We start from the raw sequence: 16,037 nt of genomic DNA on the forward strand, positions 1-16,037 counted from the left end.
TTAAGGTTTTGTGTCTATATAACTGTCGGTCCGTCCATCTATCTATCGGTCTGTTTGTCACATCTATAATATTATCTCAGAAACGGTTACTCCTATTGATGCGAAAATTGGTCGGAAGGTGGGAACTGTTAGCACTCTTGCATGCAATAAATAACACACTACCATGGTGAATTTAAGGGGCGTCCCCATTCATGCAAAATGTGGGTGCAAAATGTTGCTAAATGAAAGGTTTCGATAAGTACTTTTCAAGGTATTAATTGTGATAGGTCGGACTGTAGGAATTGGAAAGTGATCATTCCACTTACGAACCCATTCTGAGAAAATAAGCAAAAATTTGAAAATAAATCATGAGGCTGCCAGCATACAGGTGCCTAGGCTACAAAATACCATTCATACCGGCACCTGTTTAAATAAAGTCAATAATAGTATATTACATGCTGGCCCGAACCCATGTACAGGAGAAGGGTTTGGGGCTTGTTTGTTGTCAGTAAAATAAAAGTAAAGTGTTGAAAGAGAGGGAGGTGGAAAAAAATAAATATAGTTGAAGTTATTCCACTATAATGATTCCTACCTACAATGAGGATGATGAGAGTATAGCCGATTTTGCGGACACCCATGACTTTCTACTTATGAACACATAGTTTATAAACGATTGTCTCAGCTTCCTATATTTTATAGTGGGAACAGTAAAGCACAAATTGAGTATATTCTCATAAGACGTCGAAATTTTATGACAGTCACTGAAGCTGTTCCCTATGAGACCATTTCACTTCAACATCGGTCGTTGGTTGCCGTACTGTAAATCAAATGATAAAGCAGCGGAGGAGCGCACTGGCCTGCCACACATTAAATGTTAGCGGTTTCGTGAGAAGAAAGAAGAAGTGATCTCATTTACACAATTACCCACCATTACGAATATGGAAGAACGCAACAGATTTCAACTGAAAAATTTCTTCGTCATTCACTTCTACAAGTATTACTGACATTTCGAGCAATTCCACCTGTCAGCACGACTAAATTCGAAGAAGCAGTGGTACGAATGAAATTGGGAAAGTAACAAAACCTGATGACATCGCATCTGAGCTCTGGAAAGCGAAGAGCTGGGACCCAACACTGTAGTTCAGTGAACTCTTTAATCGGGTTATTCAGGAAGGAAGAACACCATCCGACTGGCAAGAAAGTATCACAGTGCCAATACGGAAAAAGAAAGGTAGTCCAGCAGAATGTTACATTCAGTTTCTGTCCCATACCATGAAGATCTTTGAACGCTTTCTTGACAACCATATTCGCAACATCTTTCAAATAACCGTGTAGCAGGCCGGGTTTGTCAAGAATCGCGAAACTCTACGGCAACCCCTAGAACAAGAAGAACTCGTGCGCTGAGTTAAATTGGTCCACCACGATCTATTGGTGTTCATCAAGGCAGTGCCCTCTCACCACTTCTATTTGTTCTTGTTATGGACACTCTCAAATGGGCATCCAACGTCCAGCGCCCTGTACACCGGTTTATGCAGATGAGGTTTTTCTATCGTCTCATAGCAGAAATGATCTCGAACAATTTCTTCAAAAATGAAATGATCGTCTCATGCAACACGGTCTCAGATTAAATCTGAAAAACTGACGACCGATTTCTATGAAACAGGCACTATCACTGTTCTAGTATTCTTGAATCAAAGTCGTCACTTTTGTGAAAATTAATTGCATTCTAATAGTCTGACAAACTAAATGCATTAATATTACAAACGAGGTACAAATGACCAAATACGCAGGCGAGACGTCATGAATGCACATTTGTAGGTAATAGTTCGCATACCGAACTTCTACTGGCTAAATCCTCCAAAATTTTACTCGACATCCTTGGCGTGTCCTTGTACTACTTCCTGGAGCTGTTAAGTTGTTAACTGTTCATTCTAGTCACTTAGCTGCTGCTGCTTGGCGCAGTATTAGTTACACTAATTTACTTCCCTTCTACCTATCATCCCTTTCGCTTCTGCTTCTTTCGTCGTTGATGCATCCATTCCACTGTTGCAACTGCACTGCATCTGATTCCAACTTGTCACTTATCATATTTTCAACGACAAACGAAATCCTGTCTCGGTCTCGAGATTTCTCCTTAAGTACTCCAATCTTGGACAGGTGAGGAAAACATATTCTACATCTTCGGCTGCACCTCCGCACTTAGAATAACAATCTAGTTCATTCAAACCGAATTTTTAGAAGTACTTCCTGACCCCCCAGGGGGGTTTGTTATGATTTGGCAGATACGTGGATGCTCATTAAAAGTAACATCTCGCTTTTAAGAATATATATAGTTCGACGCGTGGGTGGCGATTAGAACTTCGATGACACGGTTGCACCTTGTAGAATTGACTGCCGTCTTGATGTTAAGATTCACCACTGCGCTGTATTTCCCTTTGACAAAGGCTATCCTGGCTAGATCGCAAGCCAGTTGCATCAGGTGCTGACCGAATCTTTCAGAATAACATAACCACCGCTATCAATTATTGGAGACGATCAGATAAACTTTGCTTATTATCTTCAAAAGGCTACCCTATCGGCTACCCATCATAAAGACCCGTACAAATTTCCACTCACATTTCCACTTTGCGGAGAAAGACCCTTCTTCTTTCGACTTTTTCGTTGCATCCAGAACTTCATCGTTTGTAATAGGTGGGATGCCTTCGCCACTTATTGAATCTATTGATCTTTAGATATCTACTAAAGTCGCATGAAACAACCTTTTTTATTTTTTAACAAAAAAAAGCAAAACTATTTGATGACTATTAGATGTTGTTCCACTTATACCTATGCCCAATTCTTAATCCTAGAAGTTATGTAATTATCATCATCATCAACGGCGCAGCAACCGGTACCGATCTAGGCGTGCCTTAATAAGGAACTTTAGACATCCCGGTTTTGCGCCGAGGTCCACCAATACGATATCCCTAAAACCTGTCTGGCATCGTTATGTAGTCTACGGAATCGTTCATCCTCATGTATGGTTCCAAAAATTCTTCGGAGGATTCTTCTCTCGAACGCGGTTAAGAATTCCCAATTTTTCTTGTTAACAACCCAAGTCGCCGAGGAATATATGAGGACTGGCAAGGTCATTGCCTTGTATAGTAAGAGCTTTGACTCTATGGTGAGACGTTTCGAACGAAACAGTTTTTGTAAGCTGAAATAGGCTCTGTTGGCTGACAACAACCGTGCGCGGATTTCATCATCGTAGCTGTTATCGGTTGTAATTTTCGACCCTAGGCAGGAGAAATTGTCAACGGTCTCAAAGTTGTAGTCTCCTACCTTTATTGTTCTCATTTGACCAGTGCGATTCGATGTTGTTCGTTCTGCGTTCTTTCGCGCTGACATTGCCACCTTGTACTTCTTGGTCACACTGTGCCTCCTAAAAAATAAAATATGATATGAAGGATAGATGGACACAAAGAACTATGAATATATCGAACCACTCATACCAAAACAAGGCGTCCGCCTATCATTCAATGATACACCGCCTCCTAATAGTTCCCCTAACTGATAAAAGATTCAACAATGAAACTCTTGGCTGAGTTCGAGAGAAGAATCCTCCGGAAAATTTTTTGGTCCCTACATCAGGATGGACAATTTCATAGCCTACAGAGCGATGAAATCTATGAGTGATACTACGACCTTCTGGTTGTGGATGAAATCCGGTTCACCTGGTTGCAGGGGCAGGGTCACCTAATATGTATGGATGAGGATGATCCAGCCCGAAAAGTCTATAAGTAAAATATCTATGGTGGAAAAAGAAAACGATCCAGACCCTGGCTGAAATGGAGCGATGGCATAGGTCAGGACGAAAGACAGCTTTTAGGGATATCGAAAACTGGGGTGTCTGGAGCTCCTTACTAAGGCAGCTCCAGACCGGATACCGGTTGTTGCGCCTTTGATGATGATGAGTGTGGGTAGGAACAAATTGAATTGGAAAGAGTCTTTCAACTCCCTAAGAGTTTTTTTTAAGAAGGAAACCAACACCAGATTGAGGAGTTAATCAACTTCTTAAATGAATCAGGAATCAAGCTTTAGGACAATGCATCTTCCCTAACGTTTCATTTCATATTTCCTTTACCTTGCCTTTTTGTAAACTAACTTCAAGCATTGGAAAGCGGCATCTCTGCTTCTCCTGCCTGTTCAGACAGGCTTCGACACAATTGCGCATTTCGTCACGAAATATATTGAAATATACCTGGGTTATCTAACCTACAACGACTCTGGGAACACACGGACCAGCCCCCAAAAACCGAGTGACAACTGGCACTCATAGGCAGAAGCCCCCGCCAGTTCTCATCCCCACGTATGATCATCGTGGGCCACACCAGAGAACTTAGCTCTCTCCGTTAGCTTGCCGGGACGTCGTGGGACAACTATTTTATTGTTAATATAAATTACCTTGAGGTCGAAAAATGGGATATCTCCTCCTTCGTCTACCGTCATGGTGAATTTGATGTTGGGGTGTAGTTGGTTTATATTCTGTAGAACTATCCCCTTTTCGCTATCTCTAACTATAGCAAGTATATCGTCCACATACTGTATCCAAGTATTATGTACTTGGCTGCCATTTTCTTCTCTAGGTTAGCCATAAATAATCTCACTTATCAGAGGTGATAGTGGGTTACTCATGGCTGTTCCTTTGGTTGTTTTCAAGAAGCGGCCCCTGAAGATAAAGTGGTTTTCTGTCATGCATATAGCTGCCAGTTTTTTTAGTACTTAGACCTTTTTTAACTTCTTTGTGTTATTCCTAGTGAGGCTAACCAATTCTCTAGGTTATAATTAGCATCCTTTATAGGAACACTGGGGCAATAATTCCGTTACCTCATACAGAACTATTATTTTGTTGTCCTGCAATTCTATGTTCTTAAGTTTATTGACTACTTCGTTGGAATCCTTAACTGGTGTTTCGCAATAGATGTTTTTTCTTTGATTTTACACCCGTATTTATACTTGGGGGTGGCGTGTACCTCGCCTTCAGGCATTCCTTACGAAATTTCGCTATTTTCGTGTTCTACTGATAGTTGAGGTTACACCTTGGATGCATCACACGCTCAGTATATTATATTTTTCCAGTTTACCAGTAAACTCAGTATTCTATGACCGTGGTTTTAATGACCAGTTTGTTTCTAGCTTTTCACATTAGGAACAATAGCGACTCGGAGCAATAGCCGCTTGTAAATCGTGATTTATATGTAAATGCTTGACCAGCGAGCCAATTGCGAAACTAAGATCCATGATAAACGTGTTTACATTTCCGACATTGTTCATAGCGAAGTTTAGAACTCCAGTAAGATGCTTTCGCTTTCATTTATTTCCCGGTTTCTCCAGTCAATGGCGCAGATGTTAAAGCTGCCAGCAATAATGTTCTCTCTATTTATTCGGCTGTATAACTTTTTTAACAGAATATTACCGGGGGCCAGACGGCATCAAGTGAAAAATCTTGATTAGTGCTTTCAGAAGCGGGTTTCAGTTTTGACATTAGTTGCAAATTGGAGGAGAGGATGATGTAGAAGGAGGTCTTTCAAATTAAGAAGCCATTCTCAGAAAATACCCAAACAAAAAATCTGAAAGAAAAATAATAAGGATGTCCCCGTATGCCAGCTAGACTCCATCCGGATATAGCTTGAATAATAATAAAGACCAAGCCCACCTCTTCTATATGGATTAGCATTTCCCCCTGCTCCATCTGGAAAAATACAAAGTTAATAATTCAGAAATATATTTTTAAGGTTTTGTGTGAAACAAAACCTTATTAGAATCGATTCGATGTCTGTCTGTCCGTCTGTCTGTCTGTCTGTCTGTCTGTCTGTCTGTCGGTCTGTCTGTCTGTCCGTCTGTCTGTCTGTCTGTCTGTCTGTCTGTCACACCCGATTTATTCGGAAACGGCTAGACCGATTGTCACGAAAATTGGTAGGAGTATGTAATCTGCCGTTCCCTATACATGCAGCAACTGGCGCCATTTTGTATTAAATTTAAGAGGGGCTCCCCATACAGGTGAAAGGAGGCTGCAAAATTTTTTTTCACAGAATGTAGCCATGTGGGGTATCAAATGAAAGGTCTCAATTAGTACTTTTCGAAACTGGTTCAATATTTGATGTTAGGTGAAACATAGGGGAATGAGGGCTCGAAATATGACCCCCAAAAAGTGTAACAGGTCTCGTTCTCAGAACCTATCCAACCGAAAAATCCGAAAAAAATCACAGTAGTGCATCTCTATGAAATCTAAGCCTCAAAATATATCCGGTTACGATATCTGCAGAAATAAAGTTAATAATATTATATTTCCACATTTTAGAAATTTGCCCGGCACCCCCCTCAAGTTCATCGCAGAAGTACAAAATTTAGCATAGGGTAATAAAGGACATGGTGCACAATTCGGTCAAGTTTGAAGAAAATCCAACTATTATTAACAAAGTTATGGGGGGTGAAACTTTACAATTTTTTGTGAATTTCGTGCACTCTACAACCCGCATGACGTCATCATCACATCAATTCGTCAATACCACAACGAAATGAGTTCTTATGAATTCGGTCACAGAGAATTATTTTGTTTTAGTTTTCTAGATATCTGTTAACCAGACATGTGTGTATGAAGGTATATAATATATGCGTGTTAACGAACTTTGCGGGTAGTGCCTAATTCAAATAGATATAAGAAGTAAATCGGAAATATGGGTACGATCAATTTATATACGTGCATATATGTGTACAGTATTCGGAAATAGGCAGTTTGTTTGTTTAGGGTGAGCGTAATATCTACGGCTGTAATATGTACGTATGCCTCGTAGTTTGGAAAAATATGAAGGGTTATGTTGGATTGGTATACGGATAGAAAAATGTGCGTTGAAATTTTTTACATAAGATGAACACAAAACCCTTATATCCGAAGCGCAAGCTTCCGGTATTCCGACTTGTTTTTAAGGTTTTGTGTGAAACAAAACCTTATTAGAATCGAGACGGTGTCTGTCTGTCCGTCTGTCCGTCTGTCTGTCTGTCTGTCTGTCTGTCTGTCTGTCTGTCTGTCACACCCGATTTATTCGGAAACGACTAGACCGATTGTCACGAAAATTGGTGAGAGTATGTAATCTGGTGATCCCTTTACATGCAGTAAGTGGCGCCATTTTGTGTTAAGTTTAAGGGGGGGCTCCCCATACATGTGAATGGAGGGTGCAAATTTTTTTTTCACAGAATGTAGCCATGTAGGGTATCAAATGAAAGGTCTCAATTAGTACTTTTCGAATCTGGTTCAATATTTGATATTAGATGAAACATAGGGGAGTGAGGGTACAAAATATGACACACAAAAAGTGTAACAGGTCTCGTTCTCTGAACCTATCCAACCGAAAACTCTGAAAAAAATCACAGTGGTGCATCTCTACGAAATCTAGGCCTCAAAATATATCCGGTTCCGATATCTGCACAAATAAAGTTAATAATAGTATATTTCCACATTTTAGAAATTTACCCGATAACCCCCCTTATGTTCATCCCAGAAGGACATGCGTGTAATGAAGAACATAATGCACAGTTTGGTCAAGTTTGAAGAAAATCCAACAATTATTAACTAAGTTATAGGGGGTGAAACTTTACAATTTTTTGTGAATTTCGTGCACTCTACAACCTGCATGACGTCATCACGACCATCATGACCACAACGAAATGAGTTCTTATGAATTGGGTCGCAGAGAATTATTTTGTTTTAGTTTTTTAGTTATTTGTCAGCCAGACATGTGTGTATGTAGGTATATAATATATGCGTGCTAATGAACTTTGCGGGTAGTGCCTTATTCAAATAAATATAAGAAGTAAATCGGAAATATGGGTACGATCAATTTATATACGTGCATATATGTGTACAGTATTCGGTAATAGGCAGTTTGTTTGTTTAGGGTGAGTGTGATATCTATGGCTGTAATATGTACGTATGTCTCGTAGTTTGGAAAAATATGAAGGATTATGTTGAATTTGTAGCTATATACGGACGGAAAAATGTGCGTTGAAGTTTCTTACATAAGATGAACACAAAACCTTTATACCCGAAGCGCGAGCTTCCGGTATTCCGACTTGTTTCTTTTGGCTGATGGTTTTCACCGCAGGGCAAAGAAAATTGCAGATGTCTAAGTTGAACGCAGTGATAATTGCAAACCTGGCGGTCCTGATGAATAAATAATTTATACCCTTGTCGTCATTTAATATAGACGGAGCAAACAATATCCGCAGCCCCTTTTGGTCACACTACTTCGCAAGGCAGAGGCACAAGACAGCGTGTTGTGTGATCGCCTCTGAAAGTATTTTGTATTCACCCAAGAAAACGAAACAGTAAGTTGCTCCTCAAATTCCAATTCCATCCCAAATCAAATTTTAGGTTAACTATCTAGGTCCTTGAATATTACTGTACATTCAGGAAACTCATCCAACAGGAAATAGTACAAATACTGCTATACCCACCGTTTCTCATAAGAAACTTCTCAGGTGGTAGTTTATTTATCGCTGCCTTCACATTCTTCGGAGCAACTCCATTACTTCTGCTATCTTCTATAGATTTCCTTTCCATTAACTTTTATAAATCCATTGTTATATCGAGCGGGATCGTTCTCTTGATCGCATATCATTACTTCATCAGCCAAATTATCTACATAGGTGGATCATTTCCGCCATGAAAAATATTACTTCACCAGGGGCCATCCCAAATGCACTGCATAATCCTAGTGCAATTAGATCTATCTGTCCGTCAATGCTTCTCCTATATTCCAAAGAAGGCATATATTCATTTCACAAGCAAACTATTAACATCAACTTTCTTTGATATATGGTCATATCCTAGAAAATCCAAATAAAAGGACAACAACTCACTATGTATGACATTAGGTCCCAGCTTATTAAAGGTAAATCAACTTTACTAGATCGGGTAATATTCTCCCCAAAACTTTTTCATGTAAGATACTTTGTCAGTTCCTCAGAAGTTTCGCTTTATGTACACATTTTATTATAATCGAAAAAAATCTCTAGATATTTTTGTAATTAAACGAATATTGAACTTTGGTTTCAATTTCACTGTTCACACGAAGTAGCCGTACACCATGTATAATATTTTGCTTTTCCTTCAAGTTTTCCCTGTATTCATTAGGAAAATTGGATACGCGCTAAATTACCATTACACGAGAAGTGCTTGGGGCAAAATATCTGTATAATATAACAGTTCGTAGCGCGCTGTTCAAATCAAAACAGTGCTCAGGAAATGAATTGCGTTCCTTTTCTCAACTATCTAATGACGAACTCATATTCTAATACAAAAGCAAAGAAATATCGAAAATGCTCGGTCTCAAGCACAAAAATACAACTCACTGCACTTGAGTCGTTTCCTAGCCTTTAGCATTTAGCTTTCACCTTTTAATTATTTCCGCTCACAAAACACATGAAAACGACAAAGTTAGATGAGGACACACTCAACCATAGCATGAAGGTGAACACTCAGAAAGTGTCCTTTACGCCATCGTTGCTGTGCAATTAATCACTTGGCTCTGTGACGCACGAGGTTACTAATGTCTTTTTTCAAGGAAGCAGGGACAGAAATAGCTGACAATTAAGATAGAGTGACACTTGAAAGTGCAGGACGGTTTTACTGGATCTCCTATCTGTCACAGCTTCTGACATTTTTTTCATACGGGTCGAGGGAAAATTACAAATTTCTATGGGACAAAAGGAAGAGGGAAAATAACATATGTATGGAAAATATTTAATTGAAGGTGAAGTTTCAGGCGCACATTTAATGGTATTACGTAAACCTTCGTAGAAACCTGGTAATTATTAACAATAATAAAACAAGTCGGGAAAGTGGACGCTTCCGGTATGAAAAGTTTTGTGTTTCCTTATGTGAGGAACTTTGAGTGGATGACAATTCCACGTGTACATAGTTAAACATGCAATTACGTACTGTTTTTCAATTTTCCATTTACACAAATAAATTGATATGATAAGTTACAGTATCGAGAACAGCCAACTTCATTCGCTTCGCACTCGGAGTTTAATATTGTTAGCAAGTGTGAATAAGTTCACCAAAAGCAAATACAAACAAGTCAGAAATCGGAAGTGCGGCGCTTCAGGTAGAAAAAGTTTTGTTGGATGGCATATTTATGCGTTGAATGCACCCGATATGACACTTTATCTCTTACAAAGTAATAATTTGACGTAAAAAAGGCAACTTGACGTACGGTTAATAATTACAGGACTTACTTCATATTGAAGCCTATATTATTGGCCATTTTTTTATAGAAAAGTATTTCAAAGTACTAACCGAGACCGTTCATTTGATACTTTACATGGCCATATTTGGTGAAAAAAAAAAACTTATGCATCCATCCTTTGCTATAATAGATACCTCCCTTTAAGTTCAACGTGGAACGATTTAATTCACAGCATGTGGGGGCAGTCAGAGTTCCACCCTTTCCATCAAATTTCGTGATAATAGGTGTACCCATTTCTGAGGATCGTGCCTGCGACGGACAGACGGATAGGCAGTGAATCGATTTCAACAAGGTTTGAAAAGAACTGGGAAAAAGTAATGTCTTCATATATGGAACTTTCGAATTTCACTCGTATATCAATACTTCTTCTTTGATGACGCCACAGTCCAAATCGAGCCTTGGTTCCGGGTGCATCGCTTCCAATTCCCGCATCTAAAGACTGCGTCCTCCAGTTAGAAAATCTTAAAATTGATCTCCAATCTGGGTTTACTGACTCCTCCCAAACAATTCCTTAACTTTTCGGCGGCTAAGATCGGCACTGCCTTTGAGTATTTACTTCCCTGGTACATTCGTTCGATGTGACCCACCCATTGCAATTTGCGGATTTAACTAGTGTCGTGGATCATCAAATTATTCATACAATTCATAATTGTATCTGATTCTCCAGTATTTCCTTCCTTTACGGCTCCAAAAATCTTTTGCAGGACTTTCCTCTTGAAGATTTCCATCTGTTTTTCCGACATTTGCCTCACGGTTTACGTCTCGCAACCATACAACAGCACGGGGCGAACTAATGTCTTTTAAATGCGTAGTTTATTGCGTCTGTGTACTGTTCTCGATCTCATTATAGGGAGGACTGCATGAAACACTTTATGAGCAGTAGTAATCCGCCTATGGATTTCATATTTTTCGTTTCCGCCCTTCGAAAGTAGAGCTCCTAGGTAGACGGATTGGTCCAACTGTCCGAAATTGTGCTCGCCCATTATAATGTTTTGAATACTAGAAGTCGCGTTTCGAGTTTCACTCACTGCTGAGTCGCATGAAACATCGATTTGGCAAAACATCCACGTCGTTTACGTACTCTACGAGTTAAAGGATTTTACTCGCAACGTATCCCTGGTATCAACTGAAACCTCCTTCCTGACGACGTATTCGAGCGCCAAGTTAAAGAGGGTAGGGGCGAAACCATCCCCTTACTTAAGTCCTGAGTATATATGAAAGCTTTGTGCCAATTCGTTTTGGATTTGGCCCTCGTTGTTTATCATTATGGCTTTCACTTCCCGGACTAGCTTCGGTGGGATTTTTAGCTCGATCATTGTTTAGTACAGAGCATTAGGATTTATAATATCGTACACTTGATAGAAGTTAACGAAGAGTCGTTGCAAATCGATGTCACATTTCCACCACTTTTGAAGCATTTGTCAAACTGCGAATATCTGGTCGGTTGTGGATCGTTCAGATCTGATGCCACCTTGGCATTCCCGGATAACGTTGCCTGTATACTCTCTCAGTTGTCGGTCGATTATATTCGTTAGCACCTTATATCACATTCGCAGGAAATCCCCTTATAGTTTTCGCAACGCAGACGAACACCCTTTTTGTACACTGGACAAATTACACTTTTCGTCCAGTCGTGAGGTATTTGTTCGGTTGCTCAGATTCTGCTGATTAGTTTGTAGATTCGAATAGTGAGCTCTTTTCCCTCTTCTTTTAAGTACACGCCTGGGATGCCATAATTTAAATAAAGCTACCTCTGCTGCGCATAAAGTCGGGGGCGGGGGCATCCCTTTGGATCATCCGGGTTGACAAAAGGGGTGGAAATATGTCGGCGGATATAAGTTATTCCCCTTAATTATGACGTCGACATCTTATTTGTATGGTTTAAAATGCAGTAAATTCGCGAAATTTATAAATTTGAACTGCTATAACTTTGATACTAATAGCCGGATTTCAACGAAAGTTTTCTGTAAAATGCGATACTATCCTCTATCCTCCTGAAAAATTTAACACTCTTAAGATAATTTGAAGTGATTTTTCAAGCCAATTTGAAAAAATTGTTAATATACTAATATTAAGTTTGTTTGAGCAGATATAAATGGATCGCCCCAATTTTTTTCGGATTTTTTGACTGAGCAGTTTCCAAAAATGAGCTCTGTCTCACTTTAAGTTTGTCAAAATACTAATTACTTTCATTTGATGCCCCACAAGAGCTTGCAGAGACAATTCACGTATTTACCGAGCATTGCCTTCGATTTCCATTCTTCAATCCGCTTCTGGTCTGACTTGATCCCACTCAGATGATTCAAAGATCGATACTTCAAGTTAAGTGGAGTCAGCCCACAGTTTGCCTTATAAAAAGCTACATTCAAAGGACTCGGAATTTAGTCATAGTAGTCTGTATCCGTCATCGGATGTTTTCTAGAGCGGTCTTCCTCCATGGTAATATTCCATATGCACAAGTTGGTGAAGGGATAGCAAATACATTGAATGCCACTATTTTATTCTTTCCCGGTTGATATGATTTCACACCAGCTTTACACGTCGCAGGAATTCGAAAAGCAGATCACCCTTCGGATCACCAACTCGAGAGTGGGTTCCTAATAGAATTCGTAGATATTTGTGGAAGCCTGTTTCGGTCAAAGTTTGAATGTGAAGGACACCAATATTATGCCCTTTGCGGATGGCTGGAATTCGACACTTGTCTAATCCAAAACCATCCGAATTTCACGGTGAAAAATGTCCACCAATCGCAGCAGACTTCTGAGGCGGTCATCGTTAACAGCGTACAACTTAATGTCATCTAAGTACAATAAATGTGTCAGCTCGCACTTTCCACCTAAGCCATATAAAGGGGGTTCAGTATCATGCAAAACCAAAGGGGACTCAACGAATCCCCCTGGAAGATGCCTCTCCGTATATGGTATTGAGGTATTGGTACCTTCTAAAGAACACACTGATAACGTGATATGCCACTCTTCCATGACTGTTGCCAAAAAGTTTATTAGTTTCGGGTCGATGCGATACAGATGTAGGACATCGATTAGTGAGTTATGCGGGACAGTGTTGAAAGACTTGGCATAATCGATATAGCAGCTAACGAAGTTTCTTTGGCCCGTAATTGCAGCCCTTCTTTTTCTTTGGCAGAATGTTTTTCATCTCACATTCCCAAAGTCTACCCCAATATTCTTTTTCTTCCGTTACCGAGAAGTGCATTGTATGAACGCTTCGTTAGGATTCGTTGAATGATCTGAAAAGGCCCCTCTGGTTCTTCGCAGACGTTGCATTCTAGATACGTCTACAGTATCTTCCGCCATACCGTCGCAACCGACTGTATACGAAGAAGAAGAACAAGAAAGTTTTTGCATTAGTATGTCCTGAATTTCAACTATGGGTGTTTCACTGGGGATGACATAGTGTCCAGTAATCCCTCTTCACTTTATTTCTCACCCGTTTGCTGACTTTGCCGGTACTGATTTGAGTCACGACGACGTTTCTGACGAATTTCCCATTGTGCCACTCAACCCTTTCTGTCACTAAAACCAATAACGCATACAATGTGACAGCGCAACTGGACCACAATACAAAAGAGATTGCAGCCGCGACTTATCAACACACAATCGAGATGCAATCTCATCATTAATTTGAGAATTTTTGAATTTTTAGAATTCTCGAAATTGTTGAAGGTGCATAGAGCCTGGGAATACTTGATATATGCAAAGGTTCCATTTCTTTACACGCTACGTCTCGACCCCCAACGGAGACTTCAGATGAACGGTAGAAAAGAGTGCTTCGGCGAGTATTGGAACTGTTGCTTACAGTGCGGTGTGGTGCCGTTGATGCCGCTTCTCCACCATCACCTTTTGATCAACAGTTTCTGCGATAACCTCAAGTCGAACACGCTTTCTGATGATGACCGAGATGGTGTCGCAACGAGCAAAAAAGCGGTATTTGTCTGCAACTCGCTGCACAATCACATGCGGGTATTGCAGTAAGCACTCGATGAGTCTCTGGTGTAACAAGAGGCGGTAAGATATTGTACCTGCCCCCGCCGTTATTTCGTAGAAGAAACAGATGACGAAGAGGCTCATTTCCTTATTCCACTTCATCCGCTGGCTACGAGAACCCACTGTAGTGGTTGCCCCAGATCGTTGTAAAACGGCTGCAGCAGGCGAAGCCATGCGCCATCTTGACGCCTAGAAGTCGCCTCACGATTAGCGGTTTCAATGCCGTACTTTACGGGAGCCCAACCTCGTCACCAAGTCAAACAACTCCCGTCGATTATCCGTAATGCACCTTAGATTTGTCCTTCTTCTCATTTAATGAATTTGCATTTTATACCTAACTGCCAGGTATGGTGACAGCCTCCTGAGTGAGTACTCTGCAAGACTACAAAGTTCCTGCAGTTTCCTCACCCTTCCCCCTGAAACGCTGCGGTCCATCCCTCCTCCTTTCACAACCGAGTTTGGGACCGGCTGCATCTTTATTTTTCTTTTATTTTCTTGTACTATTTTACATTTTTATATTTTAATTAAATTTCTTCCACTTACTTTAGTTTTCTTTTTTATTTTATTTCTTCTACATCATTTTATTATTTTATTTTGTGTTGAAAATTTATAATTGATTTTTGTTTGTCCCTCTTTGTTTTATTTTTTTATTTTTTTCAAACAAAATGAATTACAGTGAGATGAATTCGATTGATTTGAGGACTCACTCTTCAGATACAAAACGGGGCAGCTTCCAACATTGCGACCTGAGCATACCAAATTAGAGTGAGAACCTCAAAGCCCCCCGATTCATGGACATCTGAGGCAGGAAAAGCATCTGTCGTGGATCCTTCCTCTCAATCACAGCACTCAGCCCCTGAAGCATGCAAGCGTGTGTCAATTGGGCAGTTCAATCGAGCTTCAATATTTTCGGTCGAACCTTCACGATCGTTTTCGTCAAATTTATAGGTTTCTGGGATAGCTCTCTTTCTCTTGAACGGCTACTCAGCATGTTCTTTTGACCATCACCCAATACTATTAATCATTACATGTAAAATGTTGCTTTTTGAGTGGTTCATACCACTGCCGGCGCGTGAACTATCCTCAAAATCATAGAGTATTCTAGCAGAAATACTCCCGTATAAAGAAAAGAAGAAAAGTCGATATCATCTGCATGAAGTGCATAGAAAAGATAGTTTTAAATCTCACAAAGGGCATTTTTTAAGATTTTCTAGCTAATACAATCACTTCAATAAACACGCGTCTGACTTGAAGTTTGAGGGTTGTAGCACAACTTCTCCTCCTATCTTTTATATTTTAATTTTTCAAAGTTTTTCCCTAATCGATTAATGAAATGTGTTCAATATTTACAAATATGTTTTTATTTTACAGGTTGATTTCCACAAATTAGAACTTGCATCTAAAAGCGAAACAAGTAAGTAAAAATCATCAAACGTAATCGTAAGTTATTCCACGTTTTTCCTTGGACATAAGGTTCTTACGGCCCCTGCAGAAGTAGCATCTGCGAAAATTGGCAGGATTAATCGAAAAATATGGCTACCAGTGAGAGCGTATTTGCACACATACAGTGTATGTCTTCAAGGTTTGGTTTTTACCTGATTTACCTGGAAGTATCGATGTGCGCGCTATCAATGTAAGAGAAATTAAAGAAAGTAGAAACTGATACCTCACAAAATACTATATAGGGAGAAATTAAATGACTAATCAAACAAAAATGAGCCATTGTTGGTGATTCCCAATTAAATTTTGAAAATGGGCTTTCAAA

At 39.8% G+C, this 16,037-nt stretch overlaps 1 protein-coding gene across 3 annotated transcripts in view; it reads left to right on the top strand.

Moving 5' to 3' along the window:
* Positions 1 to 16,037, top strand: part of LOC119646311 (prohormone-3) — a 188,052-nt gene that overhangs the window by 37,981 nt on the left and 134,034 nt on the right. For all 3 annotated transcript variants that reach the window (XM_038046730.1, XM_038046728.1, XM_038046729.1), the window contains exon 2: positions 15,644 to 15,686. The gene's annotated coding sequence lies outside the window, so the exon portion shown is untranslated. The remainder of the gene's footprint in view (positions 1 to 15,643; positions 15,687 to 16,037) is intronic.

The sequence above is a fragment of the Hermetia illucens genome, chromosome 1 (genome assembly GCF_905115235.1).
Source record: "Hermetia illucens chromosome 1, iHerIll2.2.curated.20191125, whole genome shotgun sequence".
Lineage (NCBI taxonomy): Eukaryota > Metazoa > Arthropoda > Insecta > Diptera > Stratiomyidae > Hermetia > Hermetia illucens.